Below are 11942 nucleotides of genomic sequence, written 5' to 3' on the forward strand. Positions count from 1 at the left end.
GAGAGACCTGGAACAGTTGGGTGGATGGGCAGAGTCTAACAAGATGAAGTTTAACAAGTCCAAGTGCCAAGTCCTGCATTTTGGCCACAATAACCCTGCATTGCTGTAGGCTGGGTACGCTGTGGCTGGACAGTGCCCAGGCAGAAAGGGACCTGGGGCAGTGGCTGCCAGCCGGCTGAGCATGAGCCAGCAGTGTGCCCTGGGGGCCAAGAAGGCCAATGGCTCCTGGCCTGGATCAGGAATGGTGTGGCCAGCAGGAGGTCATTCTCCGCCTGTACTCGGAACTGGTGAGGGCACACCTCCAGTGCTGTGTCCAGTTCTGGGGCCTCAGTTTGGGAAGGACATTGAGATGCTTGAGCACATCCAGAGGAGGCAACGAGGCTGGAGAGGGGCTGGGAACACAAACCTTGTGAGGAACGGCTGAGGGAGCTGGGGGTGTTTAGCCTGGAGGAAAGGAGACTCAGGGGTTACCTTATCACTCTCTACAACTCTCTGAAAGGTTTTTGTAAACAGGTGGGGTTGGGCTCTTTCTCAGGCAGCAACTGACAGAATGAGAGGACACAGTTTTAGCTGCACCAAGGGAAATGTCGGATGGATATTAGGAAGATGTTTTTTACAGACAGGGTGATAAAGTTCTGGAATGATCTGCCTGGGGAGGGGTGGAGTTCCCATCCCTGGAGGTGTTTAAGAAAAGACTGGATGTAGCACTCAGGGTCATGGTTTAGTTGAGGTGTTGGGGCATGGGTTGGACTCGATGATCTTTAAGGTGTCTTCCAACCTAGCGATTCTGTGAATTTTGTGACTATGTAACCCAGTAAGAGGAATTTCTCTTTGAAATGTTATTCTCTTAATGTTGACAGTAAGTGAACAAGGCATTCAAAATTAGAAGAGGGTTGGCCATCTCTTTTCATTGCCCTGCACCTTTGGCTCATCTAAATTTCCCCAAAAAACATTCCCCAAATTTTGCCCCATCTGGAAGTGAGAAGTCCTTACAGACTCTAGAGGTGCATTATATTGGCTGAATTTCTACAAGTTTTTGCTTTCCAGGTAGGTATCCAAATTCAATGTAAACCTCTGAGTTTTTTATAGGAATTCGTTACTGTTTGTTCCACTGAAAAGTAGTAGTAGCTGCTTACAATATAACTAGTTGAAACAATGTGTATGCTCATCCTCAACCTGCCTACAATGATGTAATTAGAAAATTAAAGTGAACTTTGTATGCAATTTATTTCCTGGGGTGCACTGCAGGGCTATTTTAAGAATATATTGCGTTATTATTAGTGCAAATTACCATGAGGCTTTTCTAAGATAAAATGATGAAAAAGATCAACTATAAAGTAGATAAATTGGATCAAAACTTTTTAAAAAATTACTCTCTAGCCACTATCTCCCAAACCCTCAGCATTTGTTTTTGATTTTTTTTTTTTTGTGGCAGAACATTAATCACATTGTGTCAAAGACTAAAGAAATATCACTTTGACAAGAAGGATTTAGTTAAAGAGTGCATATTGTTAACAGAGGTGGTAGTAATAGTTTAGGGAGTGTAACATATACACTTGTCTGGCTTCTAGCTGTTTGTCTTCACAGTTATGCTCTGTGACATAAATAAATCTTTAATAATAAAGCAAAACATTTTGGAGTCCATGAGTTACTCTTTTTGAAGATGAAAGAAAAGGTTTATTTCACTATTAATTTTGAGAGACTATGTAACCTCTCTCAGGTAAAAGAATTAGAATAACCAGTGAATTTTGAGAGTGAACCTAGAAATTAGTTCAAGAAAATTCACTATTTTTTCCTAGATGCAAACATGCAAACATACAATTTAAAAATTTTTAGCTTTCCAGAAGTAAACACGATTTCTAGTCAGTGGTACAGTTAATATTATTTCAGAATCCTCTATTCTGATTGTTATTAAATCTAGGCAGATGTATGAGAAAATATTGGCAAAACCAGCTTTTGAGAAAATTGTCTCAGGTCTCATCAGAAAGATGTCTGTATTTTTCCAGTTTCTGTCCTTTGGATTTTTGGATTTTTTTTCTTCAATATTTTTGAGGGATGACATTTTTAATAGCAAAATATTTCTACTTCTTAAGCTATTTCTCGTAATTGCTTGTAAACTCTTTACAACATAACATAAATCCGTGGTTATATATAGGAAGAATTATACAGGTGCAGAAAAAGAACAGAAACTGAAGATGGTTTCTCTGTGTTATTCTGTCCAATTCATTGGTATTTCTGCATTCCTCTTGCAGCACTACACTTGAACTCATCCTCCTATCTGAGGTGAAGTTATTCACCATTACTATCTTCTGTTTATCACCAGCATTGTATTTGTTTGTTCTGTCTTGCTGTTAATAGTTTTCTTGGTGGTGAAACAGAGTGAAAATTTAACAGGGTAGAAATCCATTTGGATTTAGGTGATATGTGCAGCTTTGAGCTTGCTAGCATAAGTAAAATATGCTGTTTAGTTGCAACACTAGTAAAACTGCCCCAGCTGAGGAGAAAGAATTTCCAAGCTGAAGGGATAAGAGAAGCTTCTCAAACCTTGAAGCAGACAGGGCAGAGTGACCCAGGAGTTCTTTCTGTACTTTCTGACAAAACTGAGTACAAGTGTAACTAGCTGTAAGTGAAACGCAAAATCAGCAGTATGAATATGCATTAACCAATTGTGAAATTCTATGCATATGGAAATTAGTAAAGGGTAATAAAAAAGTATCGGGAGTTCTCAGGGGTGCACATGTCCTTTGAAGGGGAACGATCCCCACAGGCATCCAGCACTGTAATAAACATACATTTGTCCCTACAAATCTTTCTAGGAACTGTGGGGTTTTGATTTTTCGTCCACATTTCAGTGGGCCTTCTGCAATAGTCTTCTTTCACTGCTAAAAGTTCTTTTCTCAGTTAATGTAGTTTAGTCCGTGTGTTAGCTGTTTATTCACATTGTATTGTAAGAAAAAAAGTACATCGATGATCCTGATTCTCAGTCTGGAAAAGAAAAAAATGGAGTCCCAATCTTGTAGGTAGCTACTTTGAAGATAAATAACAAAATAAGATGACAACAGAACTCTATAAAAGCTCAGAGTTTTATTCACATGGGTCTAATCATGGGACTTGGATCCAAAAATTATGTGGCTTTTGTCCTTACAGATGGTCTGAAAAACAACTCTTTTTGGTCTAGGTACTCCTTTTTAATTTTGGTTACTTGTGAAAGTCACATATCTATCACAAAGCATGTGGGCACTCCAAAGGCTAAATTACATTCCACAAGTCACTTGTATAAAGTCCTGGAATGATGTGCCAAAGACCACAAAAAAAGTTTGGTGCAGAAAAAGAACAGAATGTGCATTTCCTACAACATTGCCCAGTCCTTGAACCAACAGTTCAGTCTTCTGTTTCACTGTTACTGTCATCACCATGACTCACAAGTTGTCCAATCTGCAGTCAAACTTGAATGTTTTAGTAATTAGAGCTGGCTAAGTTTTCTTTGTAGAAGAAAAACTTGAAGTACTGAAATAAACATACAAAAAAGTGGCTTTGGTCAACGGTAAACACCACTTGTATTCATTAATTATTGCTAATTATGCAACCAAACCTTCTTAAAAGGATTTTTCTGAGAAAGAAAGACAAGTGTTGAGTATATGTAATACATAACTTTTTGATAACATACTACTGTGTGTGGTCTGTTATGGAAAGTTGGGTTCAGAAAAAAAAGAAAATTTACCCATCTAGAATAACACATAAAATCCGTGGGGGAAAAAAATGGCTTGAACTGGGGAAGGGCATCCTTTCACTTTAAACTTTTAAAATGTGAGTGGATCATTTCACCCATTTTTCATGGATGAAAACTGATAAACTATTTCAGATATTAAGAAATATAAAAATATTATGGTGCTCTGTAAGGAATTCTGAGAAAAAAACAGAATGACAATATTTAATAAATAATTTCATAAGACTTGTATTTTTGCTAGATCAAAACAAATTAAACCAATAAATTCAGTTTATGCTGAAGAAATCTCTTCTATCAGTCATGACTTCAGAGCTTTTCTTGTGAACAGAAGCATTTTTGTATTTTGTAATGTATTTGAAATATCTAACATGATTCTCTTACAAGAATAATTTTCTTAAAATAATATTTCTTGTTTCTTAGAATTGCTGTATTTTAAGGGTTTTTTTGCTTATCTCTGAAGTTTACCTCACTTCTTGGCACTTTTCTTCCCACTGGAAAACTTTGACATACATATTTATTGGAGCTCACAGCTTTTTGTGTTTCAACTGTCACTAAAGTCTCCTTACACAAGTGCAGAAGTATGCAACAATGAGAAATAATGGCAAGAAAACAATTAGACAAACATTTCTGATGCTTCAAGAGAGTTTGATCTGGCATGAGAGATCTGGCATAAATGTTCAAGTCATGGGGTTAAAATGGGCTCCATTTTTTTTTTTAACTTTTTTCCCTTCTTCTCAGTGATACCACAAAACAAAATCTACTACCAACCTAAAACATCATGCCACTCTATACCTGAATTTATATACACCAGCATTCCAGGAACTGCTGCAACTGTGAAAGAAGCTGCTCTTACTTTGTGAGACCAAATTTCATTAATATTTTAAAGAATGATGCAACTAAAGTAACAAGTTTTTAAAAATTGCACCTTGGACTTCTCAACAAGCTATATCTGTTGGATATTTTTTAAGTGTCTACAAGCTGCAGTAGTTTTCCACATCTTCATTGAGAGCCCAGGTGTAGGGGGAAAAAAATTGCCACTTTACTGAATGGGAAGACAGATAGGCCTGCATTTGCAGTTTTTCTTTGGGGGAAAAATCAAGGTCACTCACTTTAATCAGCTGTTACAAATAGAGTTTGGGCATGAATTTTAGCTGCATGTTGCCTGCTGGCACCTAGTGCAGAGGCCACCTGGCACCAAAAGAAATGACTTTCTATCTGTTCTTATCTCCTTTTCCACTTTCTAGAACAAAGCCAAGCAAAGTATCTTAAAGCTGCTTAATCTCATCTGCCTGACCAGAAAGAACCAGAAGTATTAAAAGTTAGAAATACTTGCAAAAATGGGTTAGGAGCAACTATCCTATGCTTTTCTTTTACTGTCCTTTATTTCATTTCAGACACTAACTGTACTTTAGTGAATGGGCTTAGGCATATATTAGTCAGAATAATAGCAAGTCAGAATAATAGCAAGTCAGAATAATATGAACAAGAAATTTATTAACAAATCTGAACTGAAAATCTGGAGGCATACCTCTGTTGCTCTATCTCCTGAGAAAGCACTTCAGCAGTGCATAAATCTCCTTAGATCTGAGACATAGTTCTGCTTAGGGCTCTGTTGCCTTCCATGTTCCCCTCATTCACTGTAAAGATCACAACTATTGGCCTTACATTCTTTCTTCTTTAAGAAGACGACAATTAACTTCCCCATGGTAAAATATACAGATGTGAAGGATCAGATGAAATGGTAGATGGATGAGTGAAGAGCTAAAGCCTAAATGAAAGAGCCTTTTAAAATATATACATACATACATACATACATACATATATATATATATATATATTCATGTGCCATTTACCAAAAAGCAAACTACAATGACATTTTTGTGATTTTACCACTGTATTACACTCAATTCCTCTTTTGTGCAAACACCTATTTGAAAAAGAAAATATTTCCCAGAAGTTGACTAAAGCATCTAGACAACTAGACACTCAGAGAAGTACAGCACTGACTCCAGCAGGATTTGTGTGCATAAACTCTGTTGTGGAGCTGAGATGTAGTATTTAGCACCTGAATGGTTAAGGATATACCAGGAATGTCTTGCAGTTGAAGCTGCCTAAATATGTTTGAATTATTAGTGGGTTAGCACAGAAAGCAGGAGGGGTTACTAATGCATTTCTTACCCTGTTCAAGTTGTTTATCAAGTTCAGCCAAAGTTAAATGTTATGCTCAATGCACTTCAAGTTTTATAGGTGGTATGGGGATAGATACATGTAGACCTCTGCTACTTTCTGCTTGTATTCGGCAATTGCTAACCTTTTTTGCTCATTATCTAAAGCTGGTCTCTATGGGTTGCAAGTATTTGGGACACATACATTTAGCAACACCCCTATGTTAATATGGTTCTCCAGAGATCACAGCTGGGACACAGCGTTTCTGTAGCTGCTTATGATTAGATTAAGACTGTTCTCTTTCCAACCTTTACTTCTTATGTCACTGTAGAATCATGAAGCCTGCTTTTGCAACTTGTGCCCATGTAAATTCTGGAAACATCTCAAGGAGATTATGGTTTCTTGTTTTCTTCTACTTTTTTTTTTTATATGCACTATTTGCTTCTATTTGGATTTTTAATATTTATTTTTAATTACTCTTGCTGTCATTTAAACAATTTTACTGTTAAGATTTTTAAATCACTCTTATTCCTGGAGGAATTACAAAACAATATGTTCACATCCCCCTTCTCTTGTTTTCTTATGGTGAAAAGGAAAGTATGTTCATCACTGCATTCATAAAAGAGGGTACCATTTTCTTAAAGCTGCCATCCAAGTTCCTTGCATAACTATTTAATCCACTTCAGATGAAATCTACTCTGCAACATTAAACTTACTAAGTAGTGCCTGTGCCCTGAATCCACTTATTTTAAGTGATAAAAAGGGTAAGGCATACCAGATGAGCATCCTTACCACTGGTTGAAAAAGAGTGTGCTGCCTGAGGTGAAGACTCAGAGAGGAGAGTGGAAGATTCTAATTTCCTGTGCTGACATTGCTAGATTTCAAAAAATGCCTGATGCCTGAAAGTGGGCCTCCAGGCCAGTACAGATATAGACTGGGACTCCAGAAAACCTCAGATTCCCTTGACAGGAAAGAAACTCTTGTAAGATCTTGACTTGCTGTGTCTAGATTTTACCATCTTGTCCAATATGCAGAGTTGTACATGCATGCACAGGTAGTCTTTCTAACTGATCATATTCCTCTGCTTCTGAAATTGGTACACTATTTTCACTCTGTTTAACTCTTCCTGGCTCCTTTTTGTAGTATGGCTGAACCCAAAAGGCAAAGCCCTCATCTTTTGATTGATGTAATGAAACAGTTTTCTGTCTCCTGGTTAGGCAGGGTGCACCTAAATATCTGTAAAGGCGAACACATGTCATGTGTACATATGCACATGCATTGAGTATTGAGTGAAGAAATATACTGAGTGCTTTCACATGCACGTATCTGTGCACTCTGGTAGAGCACAAAGTATGTGTAAGGCTATGAGAAAGTTCTCTAGTACTGAATCAAGTGACCATATTTTCTATTTAGTAAAGAAAACAATCTTGAATTAATATTGCTTAAACACATTTATTGCTTGCAAGGATTCTTAGTTGAAGCTTTTACATTCATTCTAGTTAGTGCTGTCCTTGCTAAGATTCTTCAAAAATTATTCACTTAGTTGTTTTGCTTTTTTGGAGGAACCTGGAGAAAAGCAGTGATGTTGCATTGCCTGTCATATTGTGAAAGACTCTCAGAATACGTGAAACACCCGCTGTGGTTTAACAACTACACATTCATTTATTAACTACCTTGTACAAGGATTGTGATCATATCTTCCATCCCCCAAATATTGAGCTCTGTGAGAGGGGTCAGTGAAGCACAGGAGTTTCATAGCAAAGGCAGCTCTTTGGGGTGCAGCGCTCCTTGCACGGAGAGCAGCCTGACATCCCACCCCAGCCCCAGATCAACGGCCTCCAGCTGTTGCATGAGGTTCATAAACAACTGAAGAAAGGCTGAGCTGCTCTCCAGCTCTTCTCATCTTCCCTTTTAATCACCCAGCTGTGAGTATTCATGCAGACAGTTTTATTGATGCAGAGTTTGTACTGTTTTTGCAGGACAAAGCTCTTAGCATGTCACAGCCTCCTAATGGGTGATACTTTGCATTTAGGGATTTTGGTCAAACTGCTCTCTGTGTCCCTCCCTTCTTTCCTTCCCACTAGTCCATCTTTATGTTTATAATATCCACATTTTAAGAAAAAATTAGTTGTGACATAACAGCTGAAAACTTGCTTTTACCAAACTTTTACTGTTTGGTACAGTCATTGCAAGAAAGTATGTGTAATGTATATAAGGATCTAATTTTTAATTTAATGCATTTATTTTGCAACTTTCGCATGATTTGGTAATTTCTGTGTAATTGATGGACACGTGGTGCATATAGAGTATATGTCATATGGCACCATGCTGAGGGCTTTTTGACTTTAGCTGGCAACTGATTCTTTAAGTAATAAGAGAAAAGACACTCTTCATCCTATCCATTCTTCTATATACTGGCACTGCAAGTGTGCAAACAGTCATAAGTATTAAATCACTAAAATTGTGTAGTAGGTATATTTTGAAGAAGAAATTCACTCCAAAAATTATTGTTAACAAGGAATTAAAATTTAATCCAGTGTTAAACAGGGCTAGTCTCACAGCTGAACTTTATGGGAGTGGAGTTGGTACATAATTTTTATTTGTTTTCCACTGGTCTTATTTCTGATACAATTTTTATTTTTATTTCATACTGCTGAGCACTTTCTCAGCTGGCTTATTTCTGAGTAGGGCCCTAAGGAGGGGGTTTGACATAGCAGATAGAGGTGACAGCTGCTCCTGACACTTCACGTGGTGGCAACAGCCTTCAGGATAGGATTTAAGACATGTAGTGAACACTCTGTATCTGTAACAGAATAAAAAACAAATCTTGGTGACCCAACAGAGCTACCACCTCATATGATACTTACATTACAGCATTTGTTTATGTTTCCTAAATTCCTAATTACTGGATACCTGTGATTGAATGAAAACTTCAACTCAGAATATAAATTCCTAACCTCCATTTTACTACTACCCATCTATGTTTTCTCCCCATCCTCCTAGAATTCACTCCAAAGTTTGAAACTCTGTAGGGTATAATAAGAAAATAGTAATTTAGGAGCAATTTTTCAAATCTCTGCTTTAGCTGATAGCAAAATAGTATTTATTTTAGTTTGTATATTTAGACCTTTTTCATGAATATTTCTTTAATCTTAGATTTTAAATATAGCACTGAAAAAATATATATGCACATTGCTCATGGGTATTTTTTCTAGTTGATGGTTATTCCATAAAAGGATGAAGGACTCAAATCAGAAAGGGGTGTAAATGATTGCATCAGTGTTATCAGTTCAGCATTTTAAAACTGGTAGAAGACTAGGTGAACAAGTCATCATAAGAAAGCTGATAATTTTAACAACAGCAATTTTATTCTATTTAATTTATAATGTTTAATTAATATTTTTAATATTGTCATAAGCATTGATTTTATATAGACTGGGAAAATGGTTGGAGTTCCTTCAGACTCAGAGTTTGCATAATAACTGTACTCCAAACAATGCTTCACTCCATAGCTACTTTCACTAAAATCACAGGCTTTAGAGGAAGTTTTTCCTGTCAATCTCCTAATTCCTTTTGTATTGCAGGTACAGAACTTCAGAACTTCAAAGGGTACATTGACAGTAAATCTGTAGAAAAATATAGACTACACTCTAGAAGATCAAGGACACCTTTGATAATTTAGAAATGCCTTGGTAGGAGTCTGGACTTCAAATTTCAAAGGAATTATTTCTAATAGACGTAGCTGTTTTTATTTTCTTTCTTCTTATTTTCTCTTTTAATTTGTGGACAGTCTCTTTATGAATTTCTTTCAGATAAGAGAAGCTTTTTGATCTCTAGGATTTACAGACTATGCACCTGTTTGCCAGTCGAATTCTGGAAGGGGTAATAAACTGGAAAACGTAAGGCTTTATTTTGTTTCTGTATCTTTTTCTGGGGAGAGGGAAGATAGGGATGAAGGCATTTTGTCAACTTTGGAACGATTGGTTGAATTTAAATGTTGAATTCTAAATTACTGTAGGACTTGTCTTACTTGTCACATCCTAGAATGATTCTTGAATGTTCATTAGAATGAAAATGTTCAGTCTTATGGGTTGTTAATTCAAAGTTTGTTGCATTTGTTGGCTATTTTTTTCCTTTTTTTTTTTTTTCCCAGCAGAATTCCTCTTGATATTTTTTTTCTCTCCTTATATCTAATAATAAAACTATTTTGGAAGAGAACAATGAACTTCTTCACCTATCCAAAGTCTTGCAAAGTTGCTAACAAGTTTGCTATTTCCCTTCAGCTCTTCAGCTGACTGTAATTTAGTATTAACCTTAAAATCCCTGTGAAGTGAGTGGTCAGTTCGTAGAAAAGGATAGAAATCAGCTTCCACTTCTTACATGACCCTATGGGCTTCAGAACAGGGCTCTGCTATTCCCCAAAACTGGTTAATTGTGAGGCTAGGGAAAATGAAAACAGTAAAAAGCTATGTGACAGAGAAAGAATACATCCAATTACTTTTCTTTTTTTTTCTTTCTCTGTGTGTTATCCTTTTACTCTCTCTCTCTGACCCCTTTTTGAAAGTGAGAAATGTATTACTGCAATCAGAAAACTTCATGTAAATAGTACTTGAAAAATATTTTAGTTCTAGGGTTGAGTAAAGAGGCTCTGATATTTGGTGTTATGAATTCCTCTCATTAGCATCATGTAAAGCTGTGGAATCTTCTAGAAACCCGCATTCTAATCCGTAAGATAAATATTTTTTAGTTCTGTAAGCAATACTGTGAATGAGAACATATGGCTGAAACAAATGGTAATAATACACTCTTTTCACCAGGTCATATCAGCATGGAATACATGTTCTGTCATCTATAACAATAAAGGGATTTGTTTTATTAAATAGTTGTTTATTCATACACGCTATGCAGCTGTTAATGTCAGTTTATCATTGTGGTCTTGTTTTGTACATTATGTGGCAGCTGGAGGTTTTCTCTGCATGGGCTTAGCAGAGGTCAAAAGAAGTCTTTCTTGTAATTTGAAAAGCTTGACATCTTTCAGAACACTCTCTGCTTTGCTAATACCAGACTATTCTACATAGACTTATTTCAGATATGCTTTCTGATGCAGTATTTTATGTGTGTGTATATATATATATATGTGGGTGTGTGTGTATGTATATATGAATCTTTATACATAGTGCTAAAGATGGAGATTCTAATCCATTTATCCATTTTCTGTTTTGATTTTGTTTGGACCCTTAAAAATCTGTCCTTCTTCTCAAACACAATTTAGAGTTCAGGGTTTATTTTATTGACTTATTGGAGTGGTAAAGTGAAGCAGTAGGATCAATTAATTACATGAAAAAGCAACTTCATTTGTAATTTTTATACTTGTTTTTTTTCTTATAAATTTTAACTGTAACTGACTGAAAGTCTCAAAAAATTAAAATGTTCCTACTTCTTTCAGAGAATATCCAGTCTGAAGGAATGATTATGTGTGATGTCAGCTCCTTTCGAAACTGGAGACATAATAAAGTGTTGAAGGATTTATCTAGCTAAAATAGGAGGTGAAAATGAATCAATTTATTATCCAAATTTCTTTGATAAGAGTCCATGAATGCTCTTGTGTATATGCAAAGTAAATGCAGTTATTTTTAGAGGTTACATGTAAATGAGAGACTTTGGGTTTTGTATAGGAAGCAGAAAGAACTTTCTTTTTTTTTTTTATTTTCACATTCAGGAAGATCAGGATTTGACATTTTTCCTTTTTATTTTGCCTTAAGTACAAGTAGAATGGGAGTGTATCATAATTTTGTTTTGTCTGGATAGAAGACAACATGTAGGCTGAAGGAGCTCATTTGAATGAAATCCATAATATCTCTAATTTCTCTAATAATTTTCTCAGTGGAGAAAAGAGTGAATTTCTCATTCAGTTATTTAAAAAGGGTTGGTTTACTCCAGAGGGATTTAGAAGCTGATAGGATTAGTTGCTTGCATGAAATAAAAATTTACACTTATTTGAAAACCTCACATGGAGTATCTTCAAATCTGTATGAACCGTTTTGAGATG

This window comes from Lonchura striata, chromosome Z (genome assembly GCF_046129695.1).
Source record: "Lonchura striata isolate bLonStr1 chromosome Z, bLonStr1.mat, whole genome shotgun sequence".
In the NCBI taxonomy this organism is placed as follows: Eukaryota; Metazoa; Chordata; class Aves; order Passeriformes; family Estrildidae; genus Lonchura; species Lonchura striata.